Raw genomic sequence first — 26160 nt, forward strand, 5'->3', positions numbered from 1 at the left:
CACGGGGTGACTCACCCGAGAACGAGAGCCGGGATCTGCCCCAGCACATTCCCACCCCCTGGCCTGGCAGCAGCAGCCCTGCTGACCTGAGCACCCAGGAACGGTCGGCGGGGGGGTGCGGAAGAGGAGGGTGCACTGGCAGTCGGGAAGGGTCTCACCACTGCCCACCTGACCAGACTGTGGCACCTCAGGGCAGCTGCCTCCCCCAACTTGAGGGTCCCTGATGCTTAGAGGGCCAGGGCCCTGGGGAACACCCACAGTAGTGTCCTCAGCCTGGGGGCAGGAGAGTGGAGCTGGGAGTGGGAGTGGGGCGTGGGGCCGGGCGCCACAGGCTGGGAACAGCTTGCAGATTTTACAGGTCACATTATCTTTTATGGGCATCCTAAAAAGAATGTCAGACACTAGAGGGTTTTTTTCCCCTTTTCTTTCTTTCTCTCTCTCTCTCTCTTTTTTTTCTTTTTCTTTTTCTTTTTTTTTTTTTTTTTTTGACTCTGATCACTGCAGTTGCCACTGCAGGATTTTTATCGTAGGCCTGGTCCCTGAGGAGCCGGGCAGCCCCACTGGTGCCTGCCAAGGACTGGGTGCTGGGGAAAATTGGGATGGGTTGGGGTAGGGTGGAGCAGCATGGCTGCAGGGAGCAGCACGCTCACTTCTCCTTAAGATGGAAGGGCCTGTGTCTCCCCCATCAAGCTAGGACAACAAGCTCAAATTCCAAGTACAGCCTTTTCCTCTCCCCTCCACGGATCTCTGCCCATGGGAGAGTTCAGTCCACGGTGGGGACGAATTCACTTCCAGCATCAGCTCTCTGGCCCTGCATCTCCCAGATAAGGGAGTGGAGAATCCCCATGAAGACGCTGGCTCTCTCTACCCTTTTCCCAGCAGCTCAATGCCCCTGCGGTTCCATCTGCATCTGATCTCACTCCCAGGAAGCTGCCTGGCCCCTGGTATCCCCAGAAACCAGCTTTGGGGCCCAAAGGTCCTGCCTGGGCAGCCTCATCTCCCTCACCTTTCAAATGGCTTGGGTCCTCCAGAGCCTATTGCCTCAAGGGCATTGTTTTGGGGGCGTTGACTCCCTACTTTTAAGGAAAGCACCATTCTGGAACTGACAGAGCAAGCTCTACAAGACAAGTATGTGTGTGTTGGAGTGATGGGGGATGCTGGGGAGCATGTTCAGCCAAGAGGAGGACATTCCAAGACTCTCTCTCTCTCTCTCTTTTTTTTTTAATACAGAATCCCACTCTGTTGCCCAGGATGGAGTGCAGTGGTGGTATCACTGCAGCCTCTACCTCCCAGGTTCAAGTAATTCTCCTGCCTCAGCTTCCCGAGTAGCCGTGATTACAGGTGTGCACTACCACGCCAGGGTAATTTTTGTATTTTTGGTAGAGGTGGGATTTTTACGAGGTTGGTCAGGCTGGTTTCGAACTCCTGACCTCAAGTGATCCGCCCACCTCAGCCTCCCAAAGTGCTGGGATTACAGGCGTGAGCCACTGCACCCAGCTTCAAAGACTCTTTGAGTCTATGTGGCATGGTGGTTAGAGACATTGATTTGAGGTCCCAGGTCCACCACTCACCATCTCTGAGCCTTATTTTCCTTACCTATAAGATAAGGATGATAAAGAAGGGCCTAAGCCTCATTAGGCTTCTGGGGAAAGTCACTGAGTTCACAGACCATGGCGCACAGTGAGAGCTCAATAAATGCGCATAATCATAATTGGTGTTCTTATGAACCAAGTCTTTCTGTCCCTGGGGACCCCGGAAAAGGGGGCGTGGGCTGACCAAGGCAGCAAGACGCACCACGGTGACATGGCAGGAAGAACTCCAGGCCATGATACCAGGCGAGGGGGCCAGGGGGTGAGACAGCTCTTTGCTCTGAGATGGTTAAGAAAGAGGAGAGACTGGCCAAGAAAGCGAGTGCCGCCCAGGAAAATTAGGCAGCGGGCCTAATGAAAACCAGGCAGCGGGCCAAGTGAGAAATGTGACCTTCCTTCTGCCTCTCCTTTTTCTTTCATCGGAACCTGGGGAGGGGTGGGGCAGAGTGGCTGCCTGCAGCTGGGGCTTGGGCTGGAGGTACCAGTAGGACCGATGGGGTGGGGGCATTGTCCAGGCAGGGAAGGAGAAGGAAGCCCATAGAGGAGGATAGGAGGCCGGGAGAGGGTGTGGAACTGCACAAAGCCGGCCGCCCGAGCTTGGCGTTAGACAGGTTTGTAGGGCTTGCTGGGATCCTAGCAGAGCTCTATTATATGCTGGTCATTTTACCCACAAGAAAACAAAGACTCAGAGAGCTGGGGTGGCTTGCCCTAGGTTACACAGCAGGCACAGTGAGAGCCCTGGCTGGAACTCGGGACTCCTGGCTTTAAGACCCTTCTGACTTTCCCTGCTCTGAGGGTAGCCCAGAGAAATTCAGCCCTTAGCCCAGTCCTCTGAAGGTCTGGCTTTCTCAGGCTGGGGCAGCTCACTTGGGGCATGAGGTCTCAAACTTTCTCCCCCAACTAAGGGTGGCCACTACCCAGGGTGCTCCAAGGGCCCCCTTTAGTCTAGAACATCTCTTAAAAGTTTATGCAAGTTTGATGTGCCATCTCATAATGGATTTGTGTTGCTTAAATAAAAGTTAATGCAGGTCAGGTGTGGTGGCTCACACCTGAATTCCAGCACTTTAGGAAGCCAAGGCAGGGAGAGCGCTTGAGACCAGGAGTTCAAGACCAGCCTGGGCAACATGGTGAGATGCCATCTCTACAAAATACTTTAAAAAATTAGCCAGGTGTGGTGGCACGCACCTGTGGTCCCAGTTATAAGGGAGGCTGAGGCAGGAGGATCACTTGAGTCCAGGAGGTCGAGGCTGCAGTGAGCTGTGTTCACACCACTGCACTCCAGCTTGGGAGACAGAGTGAGACCTTATCTCTAAAAAATGAGAGAAAAGTTGACCGGGTGCAGTGGCTCATGCCTATAATCCCAGTGCTTTGGGAGGCCGAGGCAGGTGGATCACTTGAGGTCAGGAGTTTGAGACCAGCCTGGCCAACATGGCAAAACCCCATCTCTACTAAAAATATAAAAATTAGCCAGGCACGGTGGCGGGCTTCTGTAATCCCAGCTACTCAGGAGGCTGAGGCAGGAGAATCACTTGAACCCGGTAGGCAGAAGTTGCACTGAGCTGGATGGTGCCACAAGCACTCCAGCCTGGGCGACAGAGCAGGACTCTGTCTCAAAAAAGAAAAGTTAATGCTCCCTCAACCAAAATTTAAGAAAGAAACTGATGGATTGGGAAGATGTGCTAGTTTATCCCAGGGCTTCATCTCTCCAGGGTGGGGGCCAGCTCCGCCTGCTAGGGAAGCTCACAATTAATGATCCACTTGGATGTTAATTTCTCAAGGTCAGGGATTTCATTCGTTTGATCACTGCTGTGTCACCAGCACTCAACACAAGGCTTGGCATGTAGTAGGTGCTCAATAAATATGTGCTGAATGAATGAGTGAATGAATGAGCAAGGTTGTCCAGAAAGCCTGTCTAAAGCGATGACATTCTAGCTGAACTCTGAAGGATAGAGAGGCATTTAATGGGCAAAGAGAGTCCACAAGCCCCCAAGTCAGAGGGCGCAGCTTGTGTGAGGGTCCTGAGAAGAGCCAGTGTTGGCGTGGCTGAAATATGGAGTGTGCTGAGCGGAGCGCAGTGAGGGACTCTGAAGCTCAACTCCTCTTCTTTTTCTAGCTGTGTGATTATTGGTCCTCTCTGAGCCTCCATCCTTTGGTCTGTCAAATGGGGTATTACATTAGGATCCATCTCTCGGGAGTAGGGAGGACCCTGGAGTTGATGTATAGAGCCTGCCTTTGGCCAGTCCTGAATACCAGTAGCTCCCAGAAGAATAGTAGCAGGCTGGGTGCCGTGGCTCATGGCTGTAATCCCAGCACTTTAGGAGGCCAAGGTGGGCGGATCATCTAAGGTCAGGAGTTTGAGGCCACCCTGGCCAATGTGGTGAAACCCCATCTCTACTAAAAATACAAAATACTAAAAATACAAAAATTAGCTGGGTGTGGTGGCAGGCACCTGTAGTCCCAGTTACTTGGGAAGCTGAGGCATAAGAATTGCTTGAACCCAGGAGTTGGAGGTTGCAGAGAGCGGAGATTGTACCACTGCACTCTAGCCTGGGCAACAGAGTGAGACTCTGTCTCAAAATAAATGAATAAATAAAATAATAGCAGTGATTATCATTATTCCAGTGAGCTTCCATGCTTCATTTCACACCATACCCCCAGGCCCCGTCCCCAGCCCAGGCCAAGCTGCGGCCCCAGGGTGCCCCTTCCTGTTCCCACCCCTCTTGAAGGTCAGGCCTCCCCAAGGTTATCTATGTTTTTCCCTGGATTCTGTGAAGTCACACAGGGTCACGCTCTGGGGCTGAAAAGTGTTGCTTTTTATAGCCTTCCCTGATGGCCAGGAATGCCTGTGGGGCCCATCCTAGGGAGTCCTGTCCCCTGGGCAGACACCTCCAGGGGCTGGGGGCTCTTCAGTCACACCAGCCCAACACCCCAGCAGTCTGGTGCCCTTGAGGCCAGGCCCCCGCCCCAGCCACGTGTCAGAGTGGCGGGGAGACTGGCCAACAAAGTGAAAGTGCCCTGGACAGAGAGCCGGAACTCCCGGGTTCCAACTCTGGTCTTGGGCAGCCATTATCCCTCTCTAGGCTTCATTTTCCCCATCTGTAAAATGGGAATATTGCGCCTTGCCTGCCTCCCCCGGTGAGAAAGTGTCCGGAGGCTTGGAGAGAATGGGGCGGAGGGTCAGCGGGTCCCTCAGGTAGGCTCCCATGATGGCAAGAGAGGAAAAGGGACAAAGGCAAAGCCAGGCAAGGACGGGGTCAGAGCGTCATTGATTATTTGGAAGGATGTGGTGGGAGGAGGGAGGCGTGTCTCTGTGTGGCTGACACCCCGCCTCCTCCACCTCATCTCCTCCTCACCCTGAGCCTTGCAGGAGGCGCGCTCATCAATACACCTTACTGGTGGGGAAACCGAGGCTGGCAGCACGGGCTTGGTTTGCCCAGGGTCACCGGCTTCTGTCCCTGGTTGGGGCATTTCAGTAGGCAGCTCTAGGTGATGGCTGGCTGCCGAGGACCAGAGCTGGGGCCTGTGTGGGCACCCTCGGCGTGGGAGGTCCGTACCTCTCCTTCCGCTGGCCAGCCTGGCCCATGCCTGGCAGCTCACCCACCAGTCCCTCTATCCCTGCCCCGCCCCCCCCCCCGCCCCAGTGCCCCCTGGAAGGAGCTTGACTCTGGGGTCCTAACTGGGCCCTGACCAGCCCGAGAGCAGCCAAGCACTGGCTCAGCGAAAGCGAAGCTGCACTTTGCTTCCTTCCTTCACCCTCCCGCCCCTCTCTCCACCCTCTCTCCCCTCTGCCCCCCTCCCCTGTTTAATCTGCTTCTTATCAAGGATAATAACATTCAGCGACAATCACCCAGCTGATTGTCCCCACACCCTGATTCAGCAATACAGAAGCCCATGGCCTGTGCTACCCAAGGCCTCCGTGGAGGAGACCACTCCCACTCTGCCACCCAGTGGGGTTTCTACCAGCACCCTCCTATCCCCACACCTGGCTGGCTCCCCAGGGCACTTGCAGGGAGGGGACACAGCCTCCCATCTCTACGTCTGTCAAAGCTGTTTGCTTTCCTCCAGGGCCTGCAGAAAGAGCCCAAGGACTCCTGTGGTACCTATCTGCCTATCCCTCTCTCCCAAGAACGGCAAGCGGCAGCTCCCATTCACTGAACACTGACTTTGCTCCACGCTCTGCAGTGTTGGGGGCAGGTTCTCACTGGATCATGAATAACCAGGACTATTCTTAACTCTGTTTTACTCAGAGATGAGGAAACTGAGGCTCAGAGAGGTCAAGTCGCTTGCCCAAGTTCATACTGCTGGGCAGGGGCAAAATCAGGATTCGAACTCAAGACTGCTGGATCCCAGAATCCAGTCTGAAGTGCTGTGCATCCTGCCAGCTGCCTGTACCCTGCCAGAGGGAGAGCACCTGCCAAGCACTGTCCCATCCTCACACAACTTGGGAGGCTCTGCCCCACGGGGGATGGACCTGGGACCCAGATTCTTCCATCTCTGCCCTGAAGCTTGAGATGGCAGGGCTGAGAGTGGGGGTTCCTGCTGCAGCCCAAGCCTGGGCCAGCTGCCAGGGCTGAGCCTGGGGTGCCTGCACCCCATGGGGACCTTTGTCCCTTTAATAAGTCCTCCTGGGTACAAGATGTCCCAGGGCGGAGGGTGCAGCTGGAGTGCCAGGTCTGGGCAAGCCCTGCCCGGGGCACTCCCTAGGCTCCAGGGCTGGGGGGAGGGCAGCATTGTCTTTAACTGCAGCCATTGGTTTCCCTGAAGACAAGAACTGTGGCCCCTAGTCACCCCCAGCCAGAGCAAGACTTAGGGGTCCTAGGTATGGTGGTGTCCAGATGCACAACCTGGCACTCTCCTAAACATCACCCACGATGTTTGTACAGATGCCCCACCCGCTCCCACCTGCTTTCAAACTCACACCTCTTGCTCCTGCTGCCTGTATCCTGGTCTCCACAATCCCTAGAAAGCATCCGCCCTCCTCCCTCCCAACTACTTTGAGCCTCCACAGGCTTCAAGGCCTTGTTCCCAGCACCTCCCTCAGGAAGCCCACCCTGCTGCAACACACACCAGTCTGCCTTTCCCTCCTGGAACTCATGAAGTTCCTGGTGTAGGGTTATCATTGGCTGGGCGCAGTAGCTCACGCCTATAATCCCAGCACTTTGGGAGGCCGAGGCGTGTGGATCATCTAAGGTCAGGAGTTCGAGACCAGCCTGGCCAACATGGTGAACCCCCACCTCTACTAAAAATAAAAAAATTAGCCAGGCATGGTGGCGGGTGACTGTAATCCCAGCTCCTTGGGAGGCTGAGGTGCAAGAATCGCTTGAACCTGGGAGGCGGAGGTTGCAGTGAGCTGAGACTGCAGCACTGCACTCCAGCCTGGGTGGCAGAGCAAGACTCCGTCTCAAAAAAAAAAAAAAAAAAAAAGAGAAAACCTTATCATCCATCAGTTCTCTTCTGCCTGCATTGGTTGAGCCCCTACTGTATGCCAAGCCCAATGCTGTGCTCTATGGGGAAAAGTAAAACATTATTAGCACGTGGTACTGGCCTTGTGACTACTCTCAGGCCTGGAGGAGAGGAGATCACATGTGCCTTCCTAGAGCCCCTTTCTAAATAGCCCACACCCCCTGGGTCTCAGGGCTCCAGTCCTCAGGGGCACAAGCACCCCATGCTCAGCCCTGGCAGCTGTTCATAGTAGGTGCTCAATAAATCCTTGTTGGTTGAAGAATGAGCTGAATGAAGGAGCCAGTACCAGTGGGCTTGCTTCATGTCCTTCTCTGAAGACAGGGACCAGGTGGTGTCCTACACACAGGGAAAGCCAGAGTCTCTGGGAACTGCAGGAGGGACAAGACTAGGGAGGTGGGGTCCAGGAAGGTGCTGTCTCATTTGAGACCTTACAACAGAAGGGTGGGGGCAGGCAGCAGGTAGGAAGAGCATTCCATGGGAAGGCACAGCAGGGGCAAAGGCCAGGGGCTAGACCACCTGGGCCTGGGGAAGTGGGTGCAGGCCAGTGCATTGGAGAGGGGGAGCCTGGCGAAGAGAGGAGAGGGTGAAGCCAGAGAGGGTGGTGGGACCTTGTGAGTCATGTGAAGGGAACTGGCCCCAGGTCCTGCAGGTCCCGGGAGCCTCTGATGGGCTTTGAGCAGGGGACTGTGGGTTCAGGTCTGCTGCTGCACGAACAGCAGGTGGGCAGGGCCAGTACCCCTCAAGGAGGAGGCCGCAGAATCCCAGGGGAGCCTGGGCGGCAGAACTGCCTCTCCTCCTCCTTCGGCTCAGTCTGGGACTCCTACATCTTAGACCCCTAGGGCTTATAGATGCAGACAGGTACTGTGCTCCCCAGTCAGCCCCAGCCAGGGCAAGCAGGGCATGAGTTTTCAAACCTTCTTCCCCTACCAAGGGCAGCAGCTACTTAGGGTAGCAGCCTAGAGGCCTAGAGCTGGGAGAGGCTCTTGCTTGAGTTTGACAATGAGCTGAGGTGCAAACCCGCGCCCCCGGCCTCAGACTGAAGTGCCCCTTCCCCACCGTAGACAAGGAAGGGTAGTGGGCACCTGTGGGAATGAGGGTTCATCACGGTATCCCTGCTCAGGCCACAGACAAATATGATCTCGCATAGTCCTGGCAAGACCAGGGCATTTAGAATGGGCCAGAACAGAGGCTGAGAATAACAAGTATCTTCCAAGGAACAGGGGTGGGGATCAACAGGGGGACCAGGTTCCAGTGTAGGACCCCCTACCAGTCTTGCTGCTTTCAAAGAGGCAGCCTGTGTCATAAAGCAGTAAGGTGATTCCACGGATGACAGATAGGGATAACAACGGCTACCCCGCCAGACACCTGGTACATGCTTGGCACTTGGCACGCACGATTTCATTGCGCCCTCATGATAACCTTATGAAGAAGTTGTGTTAGTGACCCATTTTGCAGATGAAGAAACGGAGGCCCAGGCCCAGGATGTAATTTCTGCAGTGGCTGTAAAGTGAGAAAGTCAGGATTTGAACCTGTGAGACCTGACCCTAGAGCTGTCTCTTAATGCCGTCTGGCTGATGTGAGTTGTGTCAAGAGGAGAGTCAGAAAGGCTTGGGTTTGAATTCAAGCTCTGCCATTAAGCCACCTCTCCGAGCCTCAGTGTCCTCCCCACCTCCCCAGAACACAGCGATGCAGACAAGTCGACCTCCTGAGGCTTTTGTGAGGACATAAGGTGATGCATTTTACATGCCCGGAAGGAACACAGAGGGGCTTGGGAGCGTCTGCCCACCTTCCTCTCCAGCAGCCAGCCTGACCCTGAAAGAAAAAGAAGGAAGAAATGAAGTGTGGGGGCCCCTGCCAGGTGCCCACACCCCTGCCTGGGCACCTTCAGTCTCTGCCCCACACCCATTTGCATGCCAGGCTGCCAGCCTTGGCAGGTGAGCCAGGCACGCCTGCCTCCTCCCCCTCCTGTGGGTGTCAGGGAAAGACCTGGGAGCCGAGCAGGGGCAGAGCCCTGTCAGGGCTCTTACCCCTTTGGGCTGGGGCTAGGGAAAGTGGGCACTGGGCACAGAGGGCAGCCCTCCTCTCTAAGGGACCCAAGAGTGCTGGTAGGTGTCGACTCTGGAGAAAGGTACAAAGCCCCCTCCTCCCCTTCCTCCCGCCCACTTCCTCAGGCCTCGATAAAGGTGTTTAGCTAGCAAACAAAACAGACAAGGCCCATTTCTCGGAAGCCTTTGGCTCCCCTGAGATACCAAATAGCCACTCCCTCTTCCACCTCCACGGACTGGCTTTGGTGTTCATGCTGGTTGGGGTGAGTGCTCTGAGCCTCAACATCTTCATCTGTAAAATGGGAGTGAGACTTTCTCCCTGGATGGTCTTGAGGCTTCAGTAAGAGTGCATGGGGTGATAGCTATTTCAACTTAACCACAGATTCTCCGGCCCTACTAAGCTTCCAGGCTGAAGTTCCCCCTCTTGAGCACTTGGGGAAACTGAGGACCTGCCCCCAAGCTCCCAGGGGTAGTAGAGGTGGGCAACTGAACCCGGAGTTCACACTCCCGCCTCTGCCTGTTCTTGAGGGGGTGGTGCCAAGATACAGTCTCCTCTCCCAAGGGCCCAGAAGAATTTGGGCAGGGAAGAAAAAACAAGCTCCAGCCTAATGTTTTTCATTTCTGTCCTGAACAATGCTGTTTCTGGGCTGATTGTTAAGCAAATATTGCAGAAGGCAGGGCCTCAGAGCTGACGCAGGCTGGGAACACTATCAGAGTTGCAGCTCCAAGGCCAGGGCCCTGGCCTCTGCCACCCACAGATCCTTCAGCGCTCCAGGTACCCTAGTTGGCCCTCCCCCAGGTCTAGCCACCTCTGCAGAGGGGCTTCAGGGCCTGGAGTCTGCGTGAGTCCCGCCCTGGGGAGAAGGCGTCGTAGAGACTGTCCGGCCCACAATGTCAGGTTTCTTCTCCTTCCCTCCACCCTCCTTGGAGGCAATTGGGAGTTTGATCCACTGTCCCGGCTTGTGCTGGACTGCGGAGTTTCTCGTGACATGGGACTTTCAGTGCTAAACCAGTAGAATCTCGAGCAAATCGGGGTGATTGTTCACTCTGCAGGCCTCAAGGAATGAAATGGGAAGATTCCTTAGAAGATGATGATGATGATGATAAAAACCACAACCACTAATACTAACACAACTAACCATTTATTGAGCGATCACTAGGTGCCCGGCGCCACCAGAGGAGCCTTACAGGTAGCATCTCACTTACGCCCACAACAGGCCTTGGGGAGATTCATTAGTCCCATTTTACAGCCGAGAAAACCGAGGCTCAGGACCTGACTTGCATGAAGTCATGCAACTAGGAAGTGGCAGAGCAGAGAGTCCAGTGCAGTCTGAGTCCAAAGCCCTAGGTTTCAGTTACCACCTGCCCCATCTGGGAAGTTGACCTAGGCCTGACACCAATGGTGAAATCAAGATCCAGCGAGGTGGAGAGCGCCCTACGCTAAGCCGGTGCTCTGTCAGTGTGGCTGGCTTCAGGGGACCTCTTGGTCCAGCTCCTGAAAACACACACCAGTTGGTCTGGGGGAATTCGATGCTTCCTTCTTGTCTAAAGGGCCCCAGAAACTGGCCCCAATACTGGGGCTCAGTGCAGCCCCCGCGATCTTGCTTCGCCTTGGAGAGCCTGTCGCAAAGTCAGATAAAACCCGGCTTGCTCATTGTGAGAGAGTCACATCCAGGGCTGCGGCGTGGCAGGGTCCCCAAACTCCAGCCCTCTCCCAGGTTCCTGAGGACTGGAAGGCAAGGGTCAGATCTGGTCTGGATCCTTTTCTCACCAGAGGCTGGGCCTGCCCATGCGATCCCCTCCTCACTGTCCCCGGGCTTGACTGGCACCCGTGGCGGGGAGGGCGCTGGCACTCTGGGGGTCTGTTTGAGGTTTCCTCTGGCGGCTGGTGGCAGCGGGTACAGCTCACTAATTAATTAGCGCTTAAGTACTTAGCATCCTCCTGCATCGTGTCAAACGAGGATTTGAGTCTTAATTCCCTGTGTAGGTAACGGTGGGAATGTGCCGGGGAGAGCGGTCAGGACTTAGAGGAAATGCTTCCCCTTGCCTGGATGCAGGCTGAGAATATTCGCTGCTGTGGGGGCAGAGCACCTGGACCCCCAAACCCTCATCTTCCCCCCATTTACTTACCTCCCAGAAGCTTTACTGTGGCACAGAGGTGTAACCAGGCAGGCTCTGCGGCCACACTGCCTGGGTTCCACTCCCAGCCACACCACCCGCTACCTGTGTGCCTCTAACGGAGTCACTTCTTCATCTCCTTGGGTCTTGATGTGCATGTCTGGAGGGTTTGATGGGGTAGCACCCACTCACAGGATGCCTGCAGAGATTAAACAAGCTAGCATGCAGAAATTCTGTGGAACGTGGCTGGCACATGGCAGGCCCTGATTAACAGGAACTATCACCTTTCATGCGTCCACCCTCTTGGTTATATTTTCATTTATTCATCAAACTTCTTTCAAATGTCTACTATGGACCTGCTGAGCACAAGGCTGGGTTCCTGGGGCACAGAGTTGAGTCTCTCAACCCCTCTAAGCCTTACTTTGAGCATCTATGAAATGGGGATGATGACAGACTCTGTCTCAAAGGGGTGAGGGTGAGGCTTAAATAAGATGCTGTAAGTCAAAGCCCTCAGCACTTACTGTGGGTGGCAGGAGGGGCAGTGGCCCCAGCAGAATTGGGCTGGGGGCTGCAGGAGGGCCCCACCTCCAGCCCAGCATGGCCCACAGGACGAGTCTGGCAAGGTGCCTCCAGCCCTTGGCTACCAGTGCTGTGCCAGCCTCTGGGCAGGGCCACAGGGACCGCTTCGGAGGGCTCCCCCACTCAGTGTCAGGATTTGAGGATATGGGGTGAGGGTGTCAATGGGTCCTTAGAAGGGGCAGGGTGGTGGGAGCCTCAGGGAAAGCCAGGCTGACTCTGACCCTCTTTTTGCTAGTGCTTCTGGCCCAGGAACTGCTGAGCCCCAGGACTGGGCGGTTTCCATGGTTGCTGTCACAGAAGCAGCATTGCTGGAGTCAGTAGTGTGGCCGCCTTGCCATGGCCATGGTGGGTCTGCCTGGGGGCGTCTCAATCCCACAGAGTGCCAGGCAACCACTCCAACCTGCTGTTGAAGGCCCCTGGCCACCCCTGGGTAAGTAAAAGATGTCTTTTGGTGGTATGGCAGCGAAGGGGGAGCCAGGCAGAGTAGGAGCATGAAGGTAGTGGGAGGGGTTCAAGGAAGGTGCTAGAAACCGAGTGTGAGGTTCTTAGATTGGCTCTGCTCTGTGACCTGAAGAAAGTCACACAAGCTCTCTGAGCTTGGATTTCCTTGTGTGAAACGAGGCTAGCAATCATGCAGCCGACAGTGTCTCCAGATGAGTGCTCTGTAAATTGATAACATTCATAAGACTTCTGCAATTATCTTACTTAGCAGTCAAAATTGGCTAACAGTCCTACGGAAACCTTTACCCACTATATTATAAACCCTTTGCAGGAAAAGACTCAAATTCAACTCTGCACCCACTATGATCCTAGCACTAACTTTTGCCCATGAGAAAAATACATGCTATAGGCCAGGCACGGTGGCTCACACTTGTAATCCCAGCACTTTGGGAGGCTGAGGTGGGTGGATCACCTGAGGCCAGGAGTTCAAGACCTGCCTGGCCAACATGGTGAAACCCCGTCTCTACTAAAAATACAAAAATTAGCCAGGCATGGTGGCACACACCTGTAATCCCAGCTACTCAGGAGGCTGAGGCAGGTGAATCGCTTGAACCGAGGAGGCAGAGGTTGCAGTGAGCTGAGATCACACCACTGCACTCCAGCCTGGGCAACAAGAGCAAAACTCCATCTCAAAAAAAAAAAAAAAAAAAAATACACACCATGTATGCAAGGCCCACTATGTGCCAGGCACTGTATTGCACAATGGGCAGTCACTGTGTCTCATCAACTCTTACCCTCTCACAGAGGAAGAAACTAGGCTCAGCCTGGTTAAGTCACTTGCCTAAATTCTCCTAGCTTGTAAGCGGTAGAGCCAAGATTCGAACCCAGCTCAGCTGAACCTGACACTCGGTAAATATATGTTGAGCGAATAAATAAACAAATAAGTGTGTGATTGCAGGAACATCATTGGTTAGACGAGGATGAGTAGGGTTGTCCTTCTAAGTGAAACTATAAAGACAGTGGCAATTGAGTAAAGAGTTCCCCATGGTTTTTGACAGTTTCAAGCTATGACCTGTTATTTGCACAGAGTTCCAGAAGTTTAAGAGACATACACAAAATTATCCAAGCCCAGAAGAAGAGTGTAGTTTCAGGGACAATTTAAGTATTCAGCTGGTAGCAGTAAAGCACCTGCTGCGAGCCAAGTGCATGGATAGGAGCTGCGGTTACAACCCTGGACAGGCCAGACATTGTCCTGCTCTCACGGTGCTCGCAGTGACTGGCAAGGGAGCTGACTTCACAGCATGAGGGCCACCTGGAAGGTAACCTGTCTCAGGCGGCAGGTTGGGGACTTGGGGCCAACCAGATTTCTCCTCCTTTCTGTGTCTGTTCCCCTCCATGAAATGCAGAGTTTAAGAAACAGGGTGTTATCTAACCACATCACCCTGCTTGCATATTCAGATCCAGAGTCTGAAAGAAATGATATGGAGACAAAATGAAAGCAGAAGGTTGGAGGAATGAAATTCACAATAAAACCTACAATCTGATCCTTGACCAAAATGATAGGTCAGGCACGCTGAGCACTCATGACGGGCCTGGTGCCGCGCTAAGACCTTCATGTACTTCGTCTCACTCAGCCCTCTCAACAGCTGCATTTTCCAGTTGACAGACTGAGGCTTGGAGAGGTCACCTTGCCCAAGGTCAAACAGCTAGTAAGTGGTGGAGCTGGGCTTCAGACCCCAGGGTGTCTGACTCTGGAGACCGCAAGGTCAGCTCTGCTCTGTTGCCCTGGCAGGTCTATTCCTTGGGTTGAAAGAGCTCGCTGCAGTCTGATTTCACACAGAATAGTAGCATGGAAAGAGTGGAGGGAGGCAGGGGAAAGTTCCCAGGCTGGTAACTGGTGTTCTATCTGCAAGGCTGCCTTAGCTCCTGCAGCCCCAGCCTCCAGGCAGCTGGTAGGAAGGTAAACTGCTGAAACTGACGAATTTGCAAAACCCACCATGCTCCAGTTAACGAGCCTCTTGGAAACCTCTCTGAAGGTTCCTGGCAATGTCCCTGTGGGAGCCAGCTCATGTATTTTAAGAAAAAAAAATCATTAAAGAAGTTAGGACTCTGGAGAGGCCGTAAATGTAAAATATTGGTGGTTCGACAGTGTATCCCTAGCAGCCGTAGGCAGAGTTCATCTTGATGAGCCAGAACCATGTCCAAGAAATGAATCATCTTGTTTTCCTGAGATGGCTCCCCTTGAATCTTCCCAGGCCGTCTGCTCCACAGTTTTTAACTTGCCCACCTAACTCAGGACCCACTAAGACCATGACTGCACCTAGCCAGGAAAGGGAATAAGGCTGGCAGAATTGCAGAGTGAGCTGGGCCCCAAACACTTCTGGAATGGTGCCTGAGAGATTCCATTTTCCAGATGGCCCCCACGTCTTCCCTCACTTTGGTTAACTATAACCATCACACCAAAGGCACTTGGCTTCATGACATTCTGGAGGAGGGAGGTCATGGCACGTGGCACCTCTGAGGCACTCCATGGGTGCTTGTGGATGGTGGGGACAAACACATGGTTTGCACGGTTTGGGCTGCCCACATGGTACCTGCTTGTTTCTTTGGCTGATGGGTGCCTTGGTCTCCCTTTGCCCAGCAAAGGTGGTACCACCATCCAGCCGATGTTTTATTCTGCTCCCTTTTTCATTTGGTGAACCATAGTGAGAATGCAGATTTAGAGGATTTAAAGTGTCAGGGACCCCTGCCAGCTCAGATCAAATTTAAAGGTGTTGGGGACCCCCACCCGCCTCAGATTAGATTAAAGACAGTGGCACCCCAGGCCAGGAAGTGAGGCTGGAGGGAGGATTTCCAAGGTCTCACCCTAGCCCCCAGCCCCCACATCCAGGGTGACTTCCAACAAACCACCTGACCCCTCCCCATCCCCTCTTCCCAGCTAGGAGGCGGGGAGGGTGACATTGAGCTTCGGCTCTGGGGCGTCCTAAGGGTTAACTAATTAATGGTCGGAAAGTGCTTTGAAAAAATAAAGTGCTGGATAATGGGAAGGGCAATTATGTTGGGAGAAACTCCTAATTTGGCTGGAATTGATGTTAATGATAAAGTATCTGAAACATGTAGCAAGCAAGCATGATTGTATTTTATATGACAGAGAGAGACACTTACACGCAGGGGACACGGACAGCGGTTAATTTGGTTAAATAAAGTGAAAGATAAAAGGAATGCGGACACCACAGGACTCGCTGTTTATCCGGACTCTGTGTAACACTTTGCGATTGGATCGGGCACTTTGACTCTTATTTATTTGTTTGTGATGAAAATAAATGGGAAAGCGCTAGTTTTATGGCTCAAAAGGAGATGGTAGAAAATAGAATCCAAGAAGGAGGCCCAGGGCTTCCGACGAGGCAGGCTTAGGCCGCGTTTCTGGGAAGGAGAACAAGGTCTCCGTGAGAATCAAGGTGGGTGAGGGCATTCCCACTCCACCCCACCAGAGCTGCGGGGGATCTTAGAGGGCAGCCAACATAGCTCTCACCTTCCAGAGGGAGAAACTGAGACCCAGGAAAGGGAGAGAGTATATGACTCAGTATAGGAGCCAGCATTAACTGAGCACTTCCGTTCGCTATGATCAGATGAGATGTTATGATCCCATTTAATCCTTAAAGCAAGCAGATGAGGTGGGTACCATTTTCACTCCCATCTTACAGAAGAAGAAACAGAAACTCAGAGAGGTCAAGCAAGGTGCCCAAGATTGCACAGCCAGGAAGTGGTGGAGCAGGACGTTGGGCTTGGGCAGCCTGACTCTGGGAAGAAAACTCCATGAATGGTGACTTTGGGACTAAGCAAATGATCTTAATATTCACGTCCCTATTCTCCTTGACTAGGTTCTGCTGGACATGGAACTGGGAGAAGGAGGTGAGGAGACTCTTGTCCCAGTCCAGGGAAGACTGAATGGGGTTGCCCAGGGTGATAGGGATGCCTGGCCTGGGACCAGAGCAATGGCAGGGATTTGAGCCCTAGCTTGGAGCCCCAGAGGACAGCATGAGGTTGCCCCAAGGAAGAACAGGAGACTCGTTTTCTGGAAGGTCTGTGAGGTCCCCGCAGGTCCAGATTAGTATTCAGTATTTATAATATTTCCATAATGGTAAAACAAAAGAAAACAAGCAGAGAGAATGCATTTTTAATCACCAATCATTTCTCTTTGTTTGTTGTGAATGAACAGCGAGGTGAAATAGTATTTCATAATCACCCCATTCGAATTTTCCTCCCCACAAAGCACCGAGAAATCTCTAAATAAAATAAATAAACAAGCCAAGACCTTAAAATAAATTCCAGAGGGTAAAGTGCTACGTGTGGGTTATCACAGCTGCAGGGAGGCAGGGGCTGGGAGGTGGGGAAGGGAGGACAAAGGGCCAGGGGCCTTGTCAGTTACCAGGAATCGGATCCCCCAGATCCAGAGACTGACAAGCAAGGGCGGAAGAGCAGAGGAATGGTTTGAAGATCCGCAGCAGTGTAGAGCTGGGACAGAACCCCCACTCTTCATTTCTTCCTTCTTTTTCCTTCAGAATCTTCTGGTCCTCCTTCTCTCCCTGAAAACCAAAGAAACTCTTGTTCCCTGTCCCCTTGGCACTTTACAACCTCCCATTCAAAATACTCCTCATCCAGGGGCTCTTTGGATAATGTCTCCTGCCCTCTGAGCTAGTCCCACCTTCTCAAGTGATAGAGGAAGAAACCATAGCAAAGAGAACACGGATGGGACATATCTAAGACTCTCCAGCAAGTTAATGACAGGGTTGGGCCTGGAAGCCAGGGGGCTTGACTCCCTGTCAAGTCAGCTTTCATCTACCTGCACTTATCTCTAGATGTCTTTGAGACACCGCCTATGCCGCTGGATTTTCTCCACTGGCTGTTCCCAATTTTTTGTTTTGTGCATCTCAACATCCCCAGACCTTCGGGTCCTAGCAAGGTGCCTGGCACATGGGGGCACTCATCAAATGTTTGTCAGATATGTGGCTGGATGGAGGGATGGATGGATGGACGGATAAATGGATGAATTGGTGGTTGGCTGGATGGAAGGATGAATAGGTGAATTGGTGGGTGGATGCATGGAAGGTACACCGATGGATAGATGGATGAATGGATGGATGGATGAAAGGTTGGGTGGATGGATGGATGGATGGATGGATGGATGGATGGATGGATTAGTGGATGGGCAAATGGAAGGATAGAAGCTGGCTGGCTGACTGGATGGATGAATTGGTGGGTGGATGGATGAAAGGATGGATGGATGGATAGATGAGTGGATGGATGGAAAAATGGAAGGGTAGATAAATGAACAGATGGATAAATGAATGGACAGATTAAAGGTTGGGTGAGTGGATGGATGGATGGATTATCGGATGGATAGATGGATAAAAGCATAAGAGACTAAAGCTGATTTCATCCCCTTCCTGGACAGTGGAAAAGGGCACCTTGGATGGCCACTTGCTAGATAGCTAATGGCAATCACAGTGTAGTCTAGTTAACACCTAGAAGTCCTGGCACCTTGAAATTATGTCTTCAACAACTTCTTGAAGGACTCTGAAAAAAATCACCTTCTAGCAGAGGACTTCCTCCTGGTTAAAATTTGAGGCAGAACGCCAGCGCCAGGCAGACCCCATTTTCAAGTAAGTCATATGGTGGGAAAAAGCCCTGGCTGGGGCCAGAGGACCCAGGCTCTGTTCTCATTCTGTCACTAGCTTTGCATGGTCACCAGGGTCACTGGTATGCAAGCAGCTTCCTCTCTCTGGGCTTTAATTTTTCTTTCTGAACCATTCTTAAATGTTCTAGGCTGTGGGTCTGGCCCCTTCGATGTGGACAACTTGCAAGGGCTTGGGAGAACTTCACTTCTAGGTCTCTCTCTCTCTCTTTTTTTTTTTTTTTTTTGAAATGGAGTTTCACTCTGCTGCCCAGGCTGGAGTGCAATGGTGCGATCTCGGCTCACTGCAACCTCCATCTCCCAGGTTCAAGCTATTCTCTTGCCTCAGCCTCCCAAGTAGCTGGGACTGTAGGCACCCGCCACCAACCCCAGCTAATTTTTGTGTTTTTACTAGAGACGGGGTTTTGCCATGTTGGCCAGGCTGGTCTCGAACTCCTGACTTTAGGTGATCCACCTGCCTCGGCCTCCCAAAGTGCTAGGATTACAGGCGTGAGCCACCACGCCTGCCTGGGGTTCTTGTTTTGTCAACTGGGTGGCCCCTCTCCCTGGTCCCTGACCCCTTCTACCTTGAGGAGCGCCGCTCGGCCCTCTCCCACCCAACCTCTTCCCTGGCAGGGCAGTGGGCATGGAGACAGCACAGGGACAGCACAGAGCCTCAGGAAGCCATGCTGTAGCCAAGACCCACACTCCTCTGAATCCTATTGAAAAAATAATAAAAAGGTAATTACTTTGTCATTACTGAACACTGGTTTGTCTTTTTTCATTTTTTTTAAGCCCTGACCATAAATAACGAGTCCATTACCCTTCAGAGTGGACACACACATCCATACGGGACCTGCCTCCTGGAACATCCTGGTTTCCTACCCACCCCCATGCCCTGGCATACGCCACACATCCCCCACCACTCATGCACATCGAGCAAAGAGACACTATTCGTTCACTTGTCATTTTCTAAGCACTCTGCTGGATGCTGGAAATAATCATAACAACAGTCATTACGTGTGAATCCAGGCTAAGTGCCCTGCATGAATTATCTCAATTAATTCTCTTGACAATACTGTGAAGCCGAACCTGGTTTTCTTGCCATTTTACAGATGGGGACACTGAGGCTGAGAGAGGTTGGGAGTTGCCCAAAGTCGCACTACTGGTAAGTAGCAGAGCTGGATTTGAACCCAGAACTGGTTAATTCAGAACTACAGCAATGATTTAGGCCAGGCGTGTTGGCTCACGCCTGGAATCCCAGCACTTTGGGAGGCCGAGGCAGGTGGATCATCTGAAGTCAGGAGTTCGAGACCAGCCTGGCTAACATGGCAAAGCCCTGTCTCTACTAAAAATAAAAAATTAGCCGGGCATGGTGGCAGGTGCCTATAATCCCAGCTACTCAGGAGGCTGAGGCAGGAGAATTGCTTGAACCGAGGAGGCGAAGGTTGCAGTGAGCCAAGATTGCACCATGGTACTCCAGCCTGGGTGACAGAGTGAGACTCTGTCTCAAAAAAAAAAAAAAAGAAAAAAGAAATACAGCGATGATTTAAACATAGATTTTAAAACCACACACACACCATCTAATGGGAGAGTTTAGGGAGAAGACAGTTATAATACATGCTCTGACAGAGAAAACAAGGGGGCTATGGGAGCACAGACAGAGGTGTCTAATCCAATTTGGGGCAGGGGGACATCAGGAAAGGCTCCCCAGTGGAAGTGCCACCTGTTTTGGTCTTAATGGGTGAGTTGGGGGGCAAAAGGCCTTAGAGCGGAAGGAACAGTCTAGACAGAGGCCTGGAGCTGGGAGCAAGCAGGGTAGGTTGGAGATCTGTGTGGCTGGAGCAGAGGGTGTGTGGGTATGTGAGGGGGAGTGGGGAGAGGCAGGCCAGGTTCCCGCTCACATCTGGGCCAGCTTGGCACAGCAGGGCAGTCCTCCCCACCCACATCCAGGGCACTCCAGCCCCTGTGACAGGAGGGCAGCTCATCAACAAAACAGCTCTTTCTTGCCTCCATGGCCAGCCCCGCCCTCCATGTGACGCCAGCTATGGGTGGCAACCGGCGCCTGCACAGGTGCCCGTCGGGAGGAAGCATAGCCACTTCCGGAGTCAGCCGGCGCCTGCACAGGTGCCCGTTGGGAGGAAGCATAGCCACTTCCGGAGTCCCAGGACAGGTTCCCTTTCCACGCCAATCTCAGGCAAGATGGCATCCCAAGACAAAGCACCACCATGACTAGTCCCTTTGGCTTCTGCTCTCAGATCTGGGAGAGGTGGGAAGGAAGAGAAAGGGGCAGGGGCTGTGTGGGCCCATGTGGCACGTGGCAGGGACCACATGGCTGTGGGAGTGTGGCTTTGCTCTGAGGACAGTGGGGAGGCTGGTCCTGCGATTTTTCCATCACTTGGTTTTCCCTGTTCCACAGGCCCTGGGGCCAGGCCTGCCCCACCCTGGCAGGCGTGGGAGGGGTTAAGGTGTTGGCCCGGGGATCTTCGGGTAAGAGGTGATGTCAGCATCGGGCCTGCCCCTCACCTGGCTGGATTGCTGTGTATTTGGGTGGCTGTTGACAGCAGAAGCAGTCTTCCCGTGTGCAAATACAGCACAGCCACACCTACATGCACCAGGATGCTTCTTTAAAGGGAATGCAGTCCCACACCTCCACAAGTGCACACTCACACTCCCTCCCACACAGATAAAATCACACACACCTTACCACTTGGCATGAATGACACCCCTGTCCACATACATCTCCCAGTCAGGCTGCTGAGGGGGCCTTGAGAAGATATATCTGGAGGGTTTCATTTCAATTCGTTCTTTAAATTCTTAAGTTCCGTTCACACCCAAATACCTGGCTCTCCGATGGTGGGTGTCTTTTTATTCTCTGCATTATATTTATGTTTGTATTTCACTGGGTTTCCTGAATTGTTTGCAGTGAGTGTGAATTACCCTCCTTTTTTCCCCAGAAATTTAAAGCGATTTTTTTCTTAAAAAGGTAGATAGTTCAGAGAATGTTAAAACTGCAAGGGGTCGTAGAGATCAGAGACCCTGGGACTAGGGAATGTTTCCCAGAAGCAAAATGTTAGTCACTTGCAATTCTTGTAGTTACCAGGCAGAGGTAAACATAAATACCCCTGAAAAAGTAAATTAATTAGAACCAACTAGGAAAGAAGGGGTTGAGCCAGAGAGCAAGACAGCCTGGCCCTTGCTTGGAGCTGAGCTGAGAGCTCGGACAGGGAAAATGAAAGCAGCTACAAAGTGTGGATCCTGAGCTCGGAAAACAGGTAGTATTTATGGCATAGAAATCCCTAAGGCTTTTCTGTCGAGAGAGGTTTCTGGAAGGTGTGGGTGAAGGGGTAGGAGGAGGTGGGGAGCTCAACTCTGTTGAGACTGAAGGACAGAGACAGACCTCACCCCTTCTCTCCCCTCAGCTGAGCATTGCCTAAGAAGCCTGGACTCAGTAGCTGTTCTGGAGGCCTCCGAGAACCTGTCAATGCGATGCTCTGGGCTGCAGCTCCTGGGAGACTGCCGTTCTCTCCATCCCTGCCTGCGGCTGTGGATCTGAGCAAGGCCGCTTAAACCTTGAAACAGCCCCTGCTTGTGGCCAGCACGGTTCTAATAAGGATTCATTACTAGAATCATAGACTCTTTCACCCATTAAATTAGCAGGGGTTAAAAAAAAAAAAAAAAAGACTGAGAGAGAACACCAAAGGTTGGACAGTAGACGGGAGATGTGCGCCGGTGGAAGGGCAAATGAACACAACCTAATCTGTCGATGGATAGGAACAGCTTTGAAACGTGTGCACACTCTTGGACTCAACAATTCCACTTTAAGGAATGTGCATGATTATTTATGGACAAAGATATTCATTAGAGTTATTTATAATAATGAAAAGAATCGGAAACAAGTTCGATGTCCAAAATTTCCAATAGTGAAGTACTGCGGAAGTAAATTATGATTAACTCTACAATATGGCCATTAAAAATCATGTTGGAAAAGAACATTTAATGACGTGACGAAGTGTTCATGCTACATACACATGTCAGGCTAAAAAAAAACCCCCACAGTCCAGTATGTTCAGAGTGATTCTGATTTTATACAACCAGACAAAGCCAAGATTAAAAAAACTAACAAATAAAAATCCCGGACTGGAAGGAAATACACCAAAACATCAACCAGAACATTAACAACCATGGGTGGTGGGATTACAGATAATTTAAATTTGCTTCCTCCTGTTTATCTGTATTTTCTGAATTTTTTACAAAAAAAAAATATACATATTATGTATTTAGTCAGAAACAAAGAATTACCTACTTTGTTAAAAGAATGACAGAATTTCGGGGTGAAAGAACTTGTCAAGTTCACCAACCCGGATGGGATTTGGGAACCAAGCTCAGAGTTTGGGAAAAAGCCCCTCCTGTTCTCCCTCTCCAGGACTCCCAAGAGAGACACTTATAAATAAAATGAATGAACTCAACTTTAAAAAAGTTTTAATTAGGGCGGGCACAGTGGCTCACACCTGTAATCCCAGCACTTTGGGAGGCGGAGGAGGGTGGATCACCTGAGGTCAGGAGTTCGAGACCAGCCTGGCCAACATGGTGAAACCCCGTCTCTACTAAAAATACAAAAATTGGCTGGGTGTGGTGGCACGCACCTGTAATCCCAGCTACTTGGGAGGCTGAGGCAGGAGAATCACTTGAACCCAGGAGGTAGAGGTTGCAGTGAGCTGAGGTTGCGCCATTGCACTCCAGCCTGAGTGACAGAGCGAGACTCCATCTCAAAAACAAACAAACGAACAAACAAAACGCACCTTTTTTAGATTACAGCTTGCCCAGTAATCACCATAATCACTTATCTCAGGCACTTGTTCACCTCTTCAGTCATGAAGCATCTCCTGAGCACCTACCTTGTTGCTAGCACCAGGCGAGGCACAGTGAGCCAGAAAAACATGTACCCCACCCAAGGAGAACCACAAAACAAGGAACGGTCCAGGAGAAGAAAGCCAGCACATCATTCACCATTTTAAAATGTAAAAAATAGTGACTCTTTGTTACCATTTATTGAGTGCTTACTGATACAAGATCTGATGCTGTGTGGTTTTTGTTGTTTGTTTTTGGTTTTTGAGACAGCGTCTTACTCTGTCGCCCAGGTTGGAGTGCAGTGGCATGATCTCAGCTCAATGCAACCTCCACCTCCAGGGTTTGAGCAATTCTCCTGCCTCAGCCTCCTGAGTAGCTGGAGTTACAGGCACGTGCCACCACGCCTGGCTAATTTTTGTATTTTTAGTAGAGATGGGGTTTCCACGTGTTGGTCAGGCTGGTCTTGAACTCCTGACCTCAGGTGATCTGCCCTTCTTGGCCGCCCAAAGTGCTGGGATTACAGGCATGAGCCACCGTGCCCAGCCTAAGATCCAGTGCTTCGTACTGTAATTTCTTTGTTTCCTCTCATCTTTTACTAGATTGAAATAAGATCGACAGATTTGTTCTGCTTCCCCCTTCTCCCTCCTAATGCAATTCACATTCAAGTTTCATCTCTTTATGAACATTGAGTAAAGGTAAAAATGCTTGTTGCATTGGGGTAAGTGGAGTAGTAAGGATTGTGTTACCTCTCTGCCCAAGCAACTGGTACCAAGGGAGTCAGACTGCCTGCCTCAGTCTTGGGAAAGTTATTCTCTGTGCCCTGCTTTCCTCATCTGTATAATGGGTATATTTATAATCTCAACAGTTTCATATGGTTGTTTTGTGGGTCTAATGAGATATCATGAAGGTTTAGCATGGGGCCAGGCACATAATAATCACTCAATAAATATCAGTGATTGATGTACAAGTTGCTTTCCATCACAGTAGAGGACCAGAAACCAAAATCTGTGGGCAGCAAGCTGAGCTGTGATTACTTTCAAGGCTTTCCCAATTACACAAACTGAAACAGACTTAACTTTATTTGTTCCACAATCAATTATTGGGAGCCTCTTGGGTGCCAGGCACGATGCTTGGCTTCTGAGCTTCTGAGTTAAAGATGCATACTCTGTCCTCAGAGTGAGAAAGGTTTGTGTGTGTGTGTAGGGGCGTCTTCCCCGAAGATACAGAAATGGGAGAGGCTCTTGATCACATGCAGCCTGTCTGGAGGCAGGGGGCTGGAGAAATGTTTTGATGGGGTCCTTAGCTGACCCACCTCCCCTCCCACCTGTGCAGCCTCCTCTGCTGGGTACAGTTTGCCAGAGCCATCCATTTCCCTACTATAGATGCCCCGGCCAAATGCCAGGGAGTGCAAATCTCAATCAAGGCCACTGCACCAACCTGGTAACTCCTGAGAAGTCCTGGGTTGTATTGGCTCATATCAGCTCCTCTTCCCCCCACCAAACTTTGTCCTTGGACCTTTCTAGTCACTTTCCCACAGCATAGGCACTTGGAGGGCAGGGACCACATTGGCTTATCTTAATTCTGTGCCTGACTCAGAGAGAGTGAGGGCTTGCTTTATGCCAGACACTGCTGAAGGTGCTGAGGACACAGGGGACTCAGAACAAAGTTCCTGTCTCCAAGAAGCTCCCATGCTAGAAGGGGCAGCCAGATAGGAAATATGGGAACAAAGGAGGAAGCAAAATCATTGTGGACACTCAAATAGGACAAAGTGGTAAAGAAAGGCTGGGAGCTACTTTATGGAGAAAGCCCCCCTGAGGAGGTGAGATAGGAGCAGAAACTCGAACAATGCCATTTGATTTGCAGGAAGCAGCCTGCAAAGGCGACATTCCAGGTGGAAGAAACAGCAGGTGCAGAGGCCCTGAGGTGGGGACAAGCTTGGTGTTTTCCAGGACAGCAAGAAGCTTGTGTGAACCAGGCAGAGAAGGAGAGAGGTGAGGCCCAGGGACAGGCAACGGCCAGATCTTGAAGGACCTTGGTGACCATGGGGGAAAGGCTTGGATTTTATTTTAGGGGAAGCTCAGGAAATGCTAAATTGAAGAACATGAGGCGAAAGAGCACCTGATTTCAGTCCCTGCGCGGGAAGTTTGGGTCGGGAATGAAAAAAACAAGCGATGGAGGAACAAGGCATGGAGATATTTGGCTGCCATCAGAGGCTGCTGTTTGGGGTTGCCGCTCTCTCCTGGCCCCTTACTTTAATTTTTGGGGGGACATTGGGGTGGTCGTTGAGAAACAAAAGAGCTTTCCCTTTTCATCCCCCACCCCCCGCAAATCCTCTTTCCTCCTCCCAGCCTTGACTCTGTTTTCAGCCTTCCCTACCCGAGATGAGGTTCCTATAGAGGAGGTGGAAAGCCTTCTTGGGAGGTGGGAAAGTTATGAAATATTTGAGGAAATAATGGAGGGAGGAATACAAATTTTAATAAAAGTTTGGTGGGTGACGTGGCTGTTGGAGACGTTGAGAGAGGTGGGAAAGGGTGTGTGGGAGGGCATCGTAGTGGGAAAGGGGTAAGGGTGAGCCTGATAGTGGGAAGTGGGGTAGGCCTGATAGTGGGACAGAGAGATGAGTGAATTCTTCCCTAGCCCCTCAAGGGCAGTCTTTGTCTCATTCATTTCTGGCTCCCCAGCACTGGTGGAGATCTGCTCTTCCTCAGAGCTCAGCCATCCCTACCAAATGAATGAATGAGTGAAGGACTATTGTTGCAGGGGAAAAAAAGGACAGAGGAGAAGAAGGAATGGAGAGAGCATGGAAAGAAATGAGAAGTAAAGGGAGCACTGGATGTCCCAAGGAGCAATGACAATTACTGGCATTTATCGATCAACATCTTGGCCCAGGCCCTTTTCCTGCATTAACTCATTTTAGCCTCTCAACAATCCTAGGCAGTAGGTACTATTATTATCCCCATTTTACTGTGGAGGCAACTGAGGCACAGAAGGGTCAAATGCCTTCCTCAGGGGCACCCAGCTGGGGACTGGTAGGGTCTGAACTCCAAGCCCAAGTTGCTAACCCCTTCTTTACACTGCCCCAGGAGTGGACTCAGCCCTGAGCCAAAAAGTTAGAAGAGCTACCTTGCCACTTCTCAGGTTACTGTCCCTCGCTGTGCCTCAGTTTCTCCTTGTGTAGGATGACAGGATTGGGCTTGAGATCTCTGGGGTTGTGCATCCTGCTGAGTCACCAGGCACAAGGGTCTTAGAGATGGTGGGTGAGCACCAACCCCTGAAAGCTGAGAATGCCTTGGATGGTGGGGGTGGCAATGGAGAGTAACCAATCAGTGGTCTTTGAGGGATGTTAATTATCGATGTGTTGCTGCCTCCAGTTAATTATTGGGATAAGTTGGGGGGGGAC

Source organism: Rhinopithecus roxellana, chromosome 12 (genome assembly GCF_007565055.1).
Source record: "Rhinopithecus roxellana isolate Shanxi Qingling chromosome 12, ASM756505v1, whole genome shotgun sequence".
NCBI classification, from domain to species: Eukaryota; Metazoa; Chordata; class Mammalia; order Primates; family Cercopithecidae; genus Rhinopithecus; species Rhinopithecus roxellana.